General features: G+C 36.1%; 1 protein-coding gene across 3 annotated transcripts in view; it reads right to left on the bottom strand.

The window, feature by feature from the left end:
* Positions 1-14669, bottom strand: part of LOC132543195 (tetraspanin-18-like) — a 95443-nt gene that overhangs the window by 39433 nt on the left and 41341 nt on the right. The gene's annotated exons all lie outside the window — the stretch shown is intronic.

Below are 14669 nucleotides of genomic sequence, written 5' to 3' on the forward strand. Positions count from 1 at the left end.
ATATACCTATAAATAGCCATAACAAAGCTAAATATACCTATAAATAGCCATAACAAAGCTAAAAATCCCTATAACATAGCTTAAATAGCTAAAATGTGGATGATAATAGCAATACTAAAAAGCCGCATCATCACACGCATTAGGAGAATCTTCACTCTCAGAAGACAACCTCGAAACTAACACTTTGTTGTATCAAGAATTTAATTGGTTTTGCAGAAAAAAATCAAGTCTCCTTAACCGACCGTTATGCAGTTTAATAACCGTAACAAATACACTCAATTGTGGATTCAGTGATTCATTTGGAATTTACGACAAATTGAAATTATAAAATTCCGGAAGTCACGTAAACCCTCATCTGCCCAACAACGTTGTTAACGATAATTTCGTTATCGCTGAGGTTTTTCTTCCTTTTTTTCGTAATTCCAGGTCCTATCTGTTTTCCGTTGCAGTCTTGAAAGGTTGACGCCACATAGATATAAAACAGAATGGTGTTCACAGTGGTTATCTGAGAGAAACAAACTATGGAACACGGCCCCAAGAGTCAAGGAGCAATCCTGATGACGAATCTTTAAAAAAAAGTTCAATCAAGTGACCATTTACTTCAGGTCTAAAACGCATGAACACTGAATGTGTTATCTGAATTGATTTACCACATATGATTTTCACAATACTGATGTAGATAATGTATACATTTTATATGTCCCAGGATTTGTGGCAAAATTTTCAGTTCTCAGTTCAGAATTGCTAATTGAGCACATGTAAGATTTAATTGTTATATACACTAAACGATACATTATGTCTGACGTTATGAACTTGATTTCACACCACAATACTGACAAACACAAGCAAAGAAAATGAGAATACGTTATAAGTTTTCCAGATATTACAATATAAAGTGTACGATGAAACACATTACATATGTAAAGAGTTTAACACGGTAAATAAAACATACAGAATAGAATATGGCGTCAAGGCAACCAATACTTTTAATTAGTAAAAATATATACAAAAAACAAAATACTATGATAATATCTCGTACAACTACGTTTCCGAGAATCAGGTGTGGACTCCTTAAAATTTGGACACGTGTTACATGATCAAATCCGCCGTCATATCATATATGGTTTTATCAGCCATGTCATACATGGACAGGTGAACTACCTGGTGTGTGTTGAGTCTTGTCTCGTGATATAAGCGTATCTAAAATTGTATCTTAAAGTTAGTACGTTTAAAGGAGACGTGTTACCGTATATTAATCTACCACTGTAATACAGTTTTAAATTCGATTGTTTGCACAAAAAATGTTTAAAACAATCAAAACCAAAATAAAAGAGCAGTATGGTTAATGATCTCGATAGTCTCAAATGACACAGAACATCTGAAAGACATATAACGATTATCAATTTCAAAAGTTATTAAAGAAAATGTAATGCGAAGACCTCCACATCGAAAGAAGTGTTATAGAAAAGAATTAAAACTTGTTTTAGTAAAAGGCATCATTACAATATCATCTACTTCAAATCCATTCAAATGAGCTTGTTAATTACACAGTGGTTATGTAAGGCAGAAAACATAGACATTACGTGACCTTGTTGACTAGCCTCAAATACAACGTCAAATCACTTGAACGACTCTTGCAAATTGATCTCCTCAACAAATTTCCACAAGACTGACGGGAGTTAGAAAAAGAAGATTTGAAAATAGCGCTTTAATGTATGGTGTCAGTAATTTCTCCATCACATCTGTGGATAGGAACACACACGCTAGTAAGCTGCTGTAGAAAGTGTCTCTGCAAGCAGAATTAAGTAGAAATCTGTCGATAAATCGAGTACAAAAAACTACAATTATCAAGCAAGATGAAGTCGGTATCCCGTTCAAGAATCTTAAATAGGGAAACTACAATGACGTGTTTTTTTTACCAACACAAAACGCTTCCTCTGCAAATAGATAATGACAACCTTGTAGAAATAGGGACACCGACATTAAACAGCTCGTACAAGAATATAAACTATTCGATAATGAGGATAACAAAAGAACTTAAAATAGCATCACTCAAAGATGGATGACAAATTTAAGAGAAGAGACGATACACGGTAACAAACTCACGCTGTATCCACTGCGAAAGAATGTTGTAAGCAGAAAAGAGTTGCTCTTCATAATCGGAAGCACCACTGACGCATGGAGACGACACGCACCAACAACGGTGTAAAGTCCTGTTTCCGGCTCTGTCTGTTAACGCTCCAATAAATCAAAGTCAATTTATACCTGCACAGTTGTCGATCTTTTTTCAGTGTTTGTCATTCCTGACTTCTCTAAGTAGAAACTTTATAAAGCGTATAGACAACAGTGATGGTCCCTCTACTTCACGTCAGGAAGACTGTTCTACGCATGGACGACCCATTGAATGCCAGACTCACAAGTTACGACAACTATCGACTAAATTCCTTCCAATACCTTATACCTACTCCCATATGAATTAATGATGGAAAGCTGGTTATAGGTGTAACGATAGTTAGGTAAATACCATCATCTACTGCGATGTCGAAGACTTCATGGTCTTTCCCGCTAATCAGCTATATAGTAATCGCGTGGGCAGACTGCACGCTGAAACGTCCACATGGAGTTGTTCTCGGTGATGCCATATACCCACATTGATTATAGTCTTTCTGTAACAATGACTGAGAACGAGATGGCGTCATCAGCAACCTCATATGGCAAGAGTAAATGATTTTTAAACCGTGCCTTCATATCGTTGAATCATTAATAACAGTTGTTCGGGCAATTATGCTTGGTCGTATGTATAGTAGATCGATCATTCAATATACAGGGTATGTACAGATAGTTTCTCACCCACCCGTTATTTCTGATGCCTACAAAGTGTGAAGAACATTCATTTCCACCAAGGGACAATGACCACTTACAGAGAAAGAATAATAAGTCTCTGTTAATTAATTTCCCAGCTGTTTATCCGTTGTCTAGAACAGGATACAGATGGTAAAAGTAAGTCCAGTTTTAGATCTGAAGCCAGGCTAGGGTCTGTGGTCAATGAGCCTGTAATTGACCTTAACTAGATAACACCGCTGGTATTATCGAAGTATCGCCTTCCCTGCTGGATTCGTTGCATCAGAGTTTTGCAATGTTGGTTTCTGATATCCCAATGGCCTTGTATCTCCCCTACTTCCTTAGTCCACCATCAATAATGGAAAATCGGGATATTTTGGTCCAAGATGAATGTAGGCTTTCCCAACCAGGATTTAAATATACTGGAAAACAATGGATGTTCACGGAAATCATACATACTGTATGTTATTTCATGCCATGCTATAGCATTTGAATGGCAGTAGTTCAACATAGGACACTCCATGATAGATTCGATCACCTTCTAAACTGAACAAGGTGTAGAGAATATTTGTGTCCATTTTTGACATTCCAGGTACTCGTGACACTGAAAATACTGAATGCATATAAGTTATTTACAAACTCTACTTCATTTCCTTCGAAAGCGTTGAACATATGTAAATGGCAGTCCAGAATAGCGGACGAAAATTCCGGAAAAGATCTGTTCAATTCAGTGCGTGCTGTAAGCAGATTATGTTTTGTCTGGGAAAAAATGAGAGTAAACACACGGCGTTTCAAACAGTCGTATAGTGCACTTAAATGATCTGAAATTATAAAGTCCTGGGCTCCAAGAATCAATGGATTCCTTGCACAACAGATTAGCGGCACGCAATCCAGCCCATAACATAATTTGCAATAATGGCCGGTCAATTTTGGACGTTTTTTTCGGATAACTGCAGTCTATGTTTCTGTCGGATGTACACGACAGATCAATGTCAATTCTACGTAAAACGTTAAAAATAAAACCTGAGCGATACAGTTGAAAAGACAGAACAATTATCTGTTAATTAATTTTTCCCTCGTTGAACACTATTACGACATATACATTTGGCGTGTCTCTGTTTTAGATAAAAATACTTCATTTGTAGTTCAAACTAATCATGTATTATGCATTTCCGTTTTTCACAAGCTATTTACCTTTGACATTACAAAATAATTTTCAACTTTGTGAAAAAAAAACATGAATAACTGAGTGTACGTATCAGCATTATCTTAACAACGTATATAACTCAAAAGCAGGTCTAAAAACAACACAATTTTTTTTGTACGAAACAGGAAATTGTTTCTATAATAGAAAGAATTTTGAAATACGACAATAATAGGTTAAAGGCAGAAAAAATACATCATAGGTCATATTACATCTGAGATAATAAAAATACAGCAATAACATATGCTAAAGCATAGTATAAATAAACATAATTTATTTTACAACAAATATAAAACTTACATTAATCACTCTTGTTAGCCCGCATGGAAGCAAGCGAGGGATCTTAAGTGTGGGAGGAAACTGGAAGACCCATGAAAACCCACATGGTCGGACAGGTGAGCCCATACCTTTTCACGTCTGTTCCGGGAATCGAACCTCAGGCGTCTAGTCGAAAGGTGAGTGCTTTACCATTATACCACCCGACCACCCGTAAAATGTAGTAGCCATTCATATAAACGATAAATCAAAACCGGTGTAAGGAACCAAACCTAGAACTGCACCAATAACTCACGTTCTAACTAAAAAAAAACAGTACTTAACATATCGACCTATCACATCTTTTATGAAAGGCAATATTCATGTAGTTATTACAAAGATACGCTCTCAACAGATCATAGTTGACGCACAGACTAACATAAGAAAATCAACGACAGAAATAACATACAACATAAGTTATATATTGCCATATAATATTAAATAAACTGTCTATTTAATATCCGAAAAATATACATTTTTAATAACAAACAAATTGGAATGTTCAGCACATCTGAAAAGCATCAATCAGTCGAAATAACACATATAACGTTAATTTTTAATTTTAATTTTTAATTCAGCGTATTCTTTCGACAAAACAATATTCAATAAAATGCATGCAGCGTTTTTCGTCACAAGTCACGAATTTTCCGCTTGTATTTAGAATTTACATGGACAACTACACAATAACATACAGACATTCCGACATGTGATGAAACAGAAACCTTCACGATATAAAATATTTGACTATTGGTCACAATATACATGTATGCATAGCATGACAAAAGTCCTTCTTATAAGTATATTGTATATGTTGTATTCTAATAATGTTACATAAACAACCAGTTCTATTTAATACTACAGTAGTGGTAACCTACAATAACGACTTATCTGGGAAAATTGATCTCCGAAGCATGACCTTTAGTTCATGTATATATCGTGTAAAGGTAAGTAGGGGTAGACTTCTCCCCAAGCGTCCGACGTGTGTATGAGGCGTTACACGTGCCGAAGTGGTGAGAGACTTACCCTTAAGCTCAGGGAGCAGTGAGATTTCAGACTCTCCGTAAGATCGCATAGAAGCGAGCCCTGAATGTCCATGACGGTACCACGTGTGACCTCGGTCTCAGGTGTGATCCATTTTAACACAGCACCAAATCATCTATAAGGAACTGCTTGATTGGGTATTGTGTGGCAGGTGAAGCGAACAGTCAATATTATATTCCCCAAGCAGTATTCACACCTATAGTTATCGTTGTCAGTTTTCATCTAATTTGCTTCATGAACGTCAGATATTATTTATGAACTCTTTACACAATTTTCATTGGTCGTATACACTCTGATGATAAAGTTTAACAGTAAAGCCTAGTATACAGGTGGATACCTAAAACTGCCGAACATAATTTATGTAAAACCGCTACAGAAGCTGCTCAGTGACTATGTCACCTGTTAATATCTATTTTTACCATCTTCCTGCAGGCATTAGAACAAGACAGCGATCATCCGTAACGAACTTTCCATCTACACGATTCCTAGCTCGATCATTTTACCATATGACGCAATTTTCACAAAGTTAGCCCTGCAAGTAGCTGCGTATGATTTTAGTGAACCAATCTGTTTACTAGCGTCTCCGAGAGTAGAAGTCCACGGCATTCCTTGGCATCCCTGTACGTATGTTGGAGCACAACACATCGATCTGACACTTCCAAATCAATGGCAATCTTGGTACACTAACTTGGGAAGGCTACCCGGCTAATCTGACTTATATATTACCCATTATCTCTCTTACTTGATTTATTCCTTATCAGATTTTGCACTCCAGGGAATGGTTGTCAAAGTTTAGTTACCACTTCTATTATTATAAGCCTTAATTTAATCCGTTCATCCGCTCTTAATAACAGCTGCGCGGAATAAGTTATACCAGGACGGTATCAAAATAGATTTTCTTGTCGTCTAAAATACTATACACAAGATTGAGAAAGGATGACAGCTTTTCTAAGGCATTGCAATTTCCTTGTGACTCCGTGAAGTGTTTTCCAATAACCGGCTGTTCAAATTCACGAAAAAAAATCAACATAAGTGTTGATTGTGCTGATAGTTAGGATGGAAACGTGTGCAAATATCATGCCTGGCAAAAATATCTTTTTTAGTTTACAAGTAAAACAAAAGAAGAGAATGAAGAGAAAAAACTTTCAGTGTATTGATTTTTCGAATTTTTTCTTATTCATTGCTAAACAACTGAGAAGAAAGACTACCTTTTACAATGAGGAAAACATACAGAAAATATAAAATACTACTTTTTAATTCTAAATGTTTTGTTTACATTGAACGATATTGTTTTGTTTCTGATATTTTTTACTGTATGACCCTTTTTGGGCAAACGGTGCGTGCCTTCATTGCTAAAGGTCAGAAACAGGAAGTAAAAAAATGGGAGGAAAATGTTGATCAGAAACTAATTGCAAAACCAATTCCAGTCTGAGAAGACAACCGTTATGTAATTCTTCACGTTCCCTGGTGTAGACATATACACAACTTTGATCAAAAACGTTGCTCAGAAACAATATAACATGTTAACAAAACAGTTCGTACGAAAAGGTCAATCTTACAAAGTATACCTATTTAGGAATTCAGATGATGTTTTAAATAAGACTGATGCGGATTATACAATAGATGCTTATAGTATAATCAATATCAAGATTATGATTCTCTCGATGGAACATGGATGTAATTCTTTTTTCTTCTTATAAAACGGATTATCGAATCAGAACGAGAGGAAGACAGGTTGCAATCCGTTTTGAGCAATTTCTAGCCCATATTTCTTTCGATCCAGAAGAATTTAGTATCCGTGGTTTGTACAATATAAATCAATAAACAAGTACATGTACTAAAATAAATACATAAAGGAGAAATATAAATCAATAGGGTAATTACATGTATATATTTTTTTCTATTAACCTGTGTTTCCTTTGTCTATGTATATTCACAGTTTTACTGAGAAATTAACACCCCTGTGCAGGTATTTAGATAATTTCATGCTTAATTTAACTTTAATAACTTCTGTAAGGCGCTTGTTGAATTGGTGGCACAGAATACAAAACAACATAGAAACCAAACAAAAACAGTTTACCATAAAATATTGTGATGAAATTCACTTGTGTCAGCTTTGCAATCTGCTGTTATACATCTAGCGCCATCTTCAATTTATTTCTATTAAAACTAGAAATGTATATCATAATCATGCAAACCGACTTGTTTGAATCGTTCGAATTGTTTAAACAAACCACATCAGCCTGACTATTTACTGTGTGGTATAAACATATTCATTTATATTGAACATGTTTTAAACATGCAGGAATATAAATAATACACTTTAAAGCCGAGAAAGGATGAAATAGTGAACATTTCTGTATGCAAATCTGTCCGGAAAAGATATTTCTCTGCTTCGAGCATTAGGCCCCTTACACACCGACAACAAGCTACGGCTTCATATCAGTAATAAAGTATGGAATAATACCTCAGACGATCACGTAAAAGCGTTAGAGACATATTTATGTTAGAGAAGTGGTGTATATAATAGAGCAGGAGTGAAATATCGAATTCAACTGACGAAGAAGTACAAATGGACTCTATATTTTTGTCAATAATTGTGTTGTGCTGTTTGGTTGAAGGACTGGATTTGCTCAAGTTTCAGATACAGATCAGAACGGGATTTCCAGTGTAACCTGTCAAATTCAGAGCTACTGGTGTCAATATAATCACCTCAATCTGAGAGAGTGTCGGAGCGAGGTTCAAATACCGGTTTTGACCGTTTATAACCATGGCGGCACGGCAAGGAGTGTCAATATTTCTGGTTTGCTTCTAGAATTACCGATGATGAACATAAGAAAGAAACCTTGCCAGCATTGAATACTGTACACAAATATCAAATCATCTGCTCCCACGAGATAGTGAAGCAAATAATCTCTGTTTGAATAAATCTTCCCTATTGTGTAAATCAAAGATAAGTATCTAAAATAAAATCAAAATCGGTATATTAATTTCAATCTATCGATGTTGTGTCCAAAGCACCATTACATTATATTTAAACGTCCAGTTCATTGCATGCAAACACGCAGACAGCGCATGCGTTGCAGCGCGTGTCCGTTACAGTGCTCCCTTATCGTCGTGCCAAAGGTTCGCCTCCAAGATAGCTCACTGACGACCATAGCACGCGCGCGCGTGTCGGGAGACTTGATGATGATACTCTTGGCTGAATACTCCGCGAATACTCCGCGGTTATATGGTCACTCCGCTTTCGTGTATGGTAGCAATTTGTGCTTACTTATATATGGTTTACACTTGGGACCATGACTTTGGTTTGCAGTATTTCGAAATCGCTATCACAGATGAAGTATGGGAAGGTTCCAGGTTGTTTACTGACACAACAACATGAAATGGCAGGATACGGCTTCATCGCCTCTACAATGACATTTATATCATTTTGAATGTCAACTTAACGCTGGTCATACAAAGATTTAGAAGAACTTATTGACACTTGACATTTTTCAATCAAAATTTGCACCGATTCTCGTGGCCAGACATCAACCACAGCACACCACATCTATTTAGACGTCGCGATATCGGGAAGAACCTGTTTTGCATCAGAAACTTTATAACAATTCAAATATTAAGTCAGCAAAGAACCTTTGGCATATACCTCATACTGAATGATTCAGACTCGAGAACACATCGAAACAAACACTTGTTTATCTATTGTACACAAAAACCAAACACAAAAATAGACTTCGAATGCTTCCCTTCTCACAGATGTACTTAACGACTTGGCATTTAACTCGTGTAGCTATAGAAATAGCAGTTTTATTTCATACTTTAGATGAAATTCTTTCTTCCTAAAGCACTTCATGCTCTAGTTATGTGTCGCATACTCCATATACCTAGTTACACGAATTTTGTACTACCCTGATTTGAAAACCCGACGTAACCCATGTACGTATACGCTAAGACATGTTTAATTTATAGTGTTTAACAACGGACAGTACACAGTTGTTAACATATAAACAAGCAAACGTCCCTGAAAGCTTTAGTAACGGAATACAATTAAAGATCTGTTCAATCATAGGTATGTCCTCAACATGCCATCTACTGAATCTGGCGTTTCTTTCAATGTCTTCTATAGATAAGCCTGTACAAAAGTCACAGAAATTAACAGCACTTTTTAACACAAAGAGCTAGATACAGAAGGGCCAAACAATTAATTTAACTGCATCACACAGCTGTTTCGTCCTTCAAGGACTTGTCAAAGATGCTAAGTGATTAAATAAGGCATTTCAGATGGTAAGAATGAAGCGTTGTTCTCGTTGACAAACAATGAACTAAATTCTTATTCGTTTTACTCCACTTAAATATCTTTTTTTCATCATGGTCTGCATAGGCATGCGATTTCATCTGACTGTAATGTTGTGTGAGCAAAACAGGAAAGAAGAAAATTAATTATGAGAAATGATTTCATATTGGAAACGGAAAAGTGAATAAAAAACAGCTGATATTAACGTTATTACAATGTTTGACACGGGATCTCAAAGTGCATTATTTATTCAAATGCTTTAATTGGTTTATTCATACCAAAGGATGACTAATAAATTTTATTTAATCTTAATAACATGCACTTAGTGTTACACTGAATAAAGCGAATCAATTTCAGTACAATGCAATGTGATCAACCTATACCTGAACTAGGATCAACTACTGATTTAGTGTATTGACATCATCAACATATAACATTAATAACTACAATCAAATATTCACAAAGAACACTGTTAAGTACAATGTAGAAAATTCCAAACCCATTTCGTATTTCTATTACTTTATTGAATGCATTGGGGCCACCATTCGACCGCCCTGAGTGCTATTTTTAGTAAATAGTAATCATTGACTGAATGTACATGCATTGGTTCGTTAAAACCGTCTTGGTCAGATTTGTTGTGATAAAGAAACATTGTAGTACGAGGTATAAAGTCTAGTGACTTTGACAAAAAACTTACAATGGTGTAGTATTCTACGGGCAAATAATAGAGAACATGTTCTGCCCAATTACACCTGCATTGTCAGAAACCCTCCGCCATAGCTAGATTTGTATGGAGATGTAACAATAGTCTGTCGAGTAAATGACACACTCCATACACCAACCTGTATACTGACAAAGACAAACGATACAATCCGTTCTCTTTATAGGTATAAATTTCAGTTAATCAAGGGTATCTACCAAAGTCAATTGTATACAATATTCGTACATGTTTTCATTTCAATCAAAACGTGTGCATTATCTAAAATGCAATTTGTGCACCTGCTTGTATATATATGAGCCGTGTTCACAGTTATTCGACGAACATGTTGTGTTTGGGATTACTATTTCTGTTCTATTGGGCACCACACTCAGTGCATCCGTGTCAGGTTTTTGTTATGTGATTGAATTTGTTTTGTAACGGGTGAAGCAGTGCTTCACAGTCCTTCATTTAATATGCATGTATTTCATATAAATTCTACCAGTGAAAAAATATACTGGAGACATCGAAATTACTATTTGACCCGGTTTAATAATCACGAATTCATCTTTCAAACTACTATCAATTTCAGTTTTAAAAGGTTTTATTTTGAACTCACTTGGAAGGATGTCGCGTATCGAAGTCCTAGAGAAAATATCATTTAACACCACTAAAGCAGGAAATGAAAGAATTCTCTCCAAGGGAGATCATTAAAAAATGAATCGCTTTGCGTACATGATTCTTGAGAACGTCACTAAGAATATCGAAGATGAAATGTTTCATGATATAACATCTAAATGTGGAGAATGGATCGTAAAAAGTTGGTAGCAGATAAGGGGAAGTCACTTTGATACCATGTGATTGCTCAAACCTGCTTCCGTACATTATTTGCTCGGTGTTCTGATTTTGCTGAGAAAGTCATTATTTTTCACACTTTTCAGCAAAACAATACCTCAGTTGTCAGTACGTGACAGGACCCAGTGTGGTTTTGTTTAATATTTTAGCAGCTAAACTTCACTTTATCTATGAATTTATTGACGCAATATCGGAGCAAATCTGGCAGCAAACGACTCTGTCACTCCTGATAACGAGAGAAGCCGTAACTAGTCCCATCAATAATTTACCACACAAACCGCCAAATCTCGACACACACAAAAAACTCGTCAATCACAGTTCCACATAAACTAATCACTATAGCACTGAAACGGCTTCTATTCTTGTTTGCTGCAATAATGTGCCACACATTGCTATTTCAGTGCAGAGTTTCCGAGAAAAAATGGAGTAATAAAGAAAACTAATCCTTCTAAAAGTATTATTTTTTAAAAAAAAGTGTTCGGAGAAATGGGAACAAGCGCCATTTAAGGAACTACATTATCCGTTTGATCCCTGGACAATGTTGATCTCAATATCATGTGGCGGGAGGGCAAAATAAGTCCTCCATGTTTTCAACATGCAGAGAAATCGTTTATGGAACCTATTCGGGAGCGGAACTATTCTTCTTGTTTATAAGTCATCGCCGTTAATCTTGCAGCATGTAACCAAGATACGTGATACAGCTAATCGCTTTGGGAGTTAAAATTGCGTCTTGGGACCGGAAGCAGTATGCTATCAGCGTTTGCCGCCTTAAGACTGTGTACATGAACCTAAATGATTAAGAAGCACTACTTTATTGTCAGGAAAGATAAATTTAACGACGATGACAATAGAGAGAACATGCTAGCTTTGCACACGTTTAAAGTAATGACTTATCAATAACTGATTGCGTTGGTTATGCACGCACTGTTGTCGCAACGGCTTCTGTACTTGAGATCTCACATAAGGTTCGCTGCGAGCTGTACCAGCAGCAATGTTGACATCTTTCCGGTGTTTAGCTACGTAGCGTGTTAATGGTGACTGAACCTAACTAATTAGTCGTGTTCGGTTATTATGATGACGAGGTTAAATAACTGTATACAAGCCACGTGTGTTTGCGAGTCTTTGTACGAGATCACATTACAAATCCTGTATGGCGGTTATATATATGTACGGGTAATCCCTGGAGGTGTAACTAGCCTGCAACAATGGCTATTGTCAACATTGATCTCGGATGCTGGTTATAATGATCTAGGTTGATTCCGGTTTTCCTGAACATACGAATACTAGATTTTCGTATTGTTTTATAACAGTGTCGATTATTACCAAGTTTTTTGTTTATCTTGTTGACACTTTAAACAGTATACTAACTATATTTTAAGCATGGTGACATTTTTGTTGGTCCAACATTAATCCACGGCATTGAATCACTGATAAGGATTCTATTTTGTTGGTAAACAGGTGTGTACAGACGTAGGCTAGTGATCGCGTCGGGATCTTCAAATATTTCACCAGTCCTTTTTAAATTCTTTGAAATCACCACATGCAATTTACACGGATGCATGACGAGGGAAAAACTTCTCGAATGTAAAAAAAGCAAGCGTACGTGTCAAACAGCAGGAAGACATGACATGAGCTGACCATTGCTTACCTTCTACCAGCCAATTTAAAACAATGCTAAGCATCTAAAATGACAAAACTAATTCATATTTAAAAAAACACACAAACACACAACAAAAAAATCTTTTTACAATCTCTGTCGTAATTGAGCAATACTTAGAAAACATCAGTTTATACAAAATAATTATTGATTTCATTGTCTCTTTTTTATTGTGAGAAAACATCTGCCTCTCTACCTACGTTTGTCTTTCTTATTGATTTTGAAATGTAAAAGACAAAACATTTGATGTTAGGCTGGTTATTCTATCGCTTATCAATGTACCTTATATAACCTAGGTCTATCAAATGATACGAGAATACCACTAAATATATCAACGCCGGTGTAAATCGAGATAAATTGCTCTGTTTACTATTACACACCATGTCGGTATTTTGCCGGAAGTAGAACGGACAGAACAAATACATGACGTCACGAACTTGATGTGTACATATGCAAACTTTAGGTCGGGTAGCTTTATGTTGTGGGTACACATAAAATATCGATCTGAACTGATAACAAACGCATGTACTACCCCTATCAACCGAGCCCCTACCTGGGCACCAGCTTTATATTTATCTGATCCCAGTAAACTGACAAAAGAATTTTTGACCCCTTCATAGGGCACTAGCTCGTTACCTTGACGATATATCACCTCAACTACATATGAAACTCGTATCACCGCGATGGTCAAGTATTTTAACACTGACTTCATGTATAAAGAAATATACATACGCAGCTCTGAATCAATATGTGACGGCAATCGGGGGGAGAGGAGGGGGTGTCGAATCACACAATCATGCTAAAGAAATACACCAAGCCATTGACGGGAGATTTTTACGTTCAAATTAAAAGCTTTCGGTACTCCCTTTGAATATCAATCCCGGGTGAAAAGAATTCATTGAATACTCTCAATGGCTTTGCTAGATCTATACAGAACATTTAAAATTATCTACATGTATTCAGAAGATCTACTCTTCATTGACATCCAGCCGTATTTGACAGGAGAGGGGAGTCCTCGGCTTAAAGTAGAGATCGCCAAATTAAAATCGGAAATACATAGTGAAGTGTAAACGAGAACCTTAATAAAATGTTTCGCAATAAAATGTTCAAACTGTAACATAACACGGTTGTATATATATCATGTAAAAAAACGTAGGTGACTACTTAATTCATTTCTATAGACAACTGTGATTTTTGTTGGCTGTTGGAATCTCGTCAGGATAATTAATCTTATGTGGAGGTGGGTGACTGATATCACACATCCAACAGGCTAATTGTGATCCAATTCTGTTTTTGTTACCAGAGCGTATTCTGATCTGTCTAAAAACATTTATCACAACTACTTAAGTCAGACTTTTTGCTGAATTGACAGTCGTCTAAGATCACAATGCAAGAGTGATTACGCCATTATTGGTGACGAAGCAACAGTTATTGCTACGTCACTGTTCGTGTTATCTAAAGTTCCATTTACAAATAATTTAAAATCTATTGTAATTGGGAAGAGATAGATTTCAAAGATGCATCAAAATTCCATTTCCAGCCACTTAGTGACTATTGCTTCTTATTGCTATCTGGATAATAAATATACGAGTACATACAAAAATGTGAGTATTCTGGTAATTGAATGCGTACTCGCGTACGAGTGTGTTCAGTGTATACCCATTGGATGCGAAAATCGACTTTATGAGAGTATCCAAAGCAAATTTTCGAATTATCTGAGTACATACATCGGGTGTGAAATGTGAGTATACGCTGCGTACCA

Source organism: Ylistrum balloti, unplaced genomic scaffold (genome assembly GCF_031769215.1).
Source record: "Ylistrum balloti isolate Yb309-2 unplaced genomic scaffold, AGI_CSIRO_Ybal_v1 Utg369578, whole genome shotgun sequence".
Lineage (NCBI taxonomy): Eukaryota > Metazoa > Mollusca > Bivalvia > Pectinida > Pectinidae > Ylistrum > Ylistrum balloti.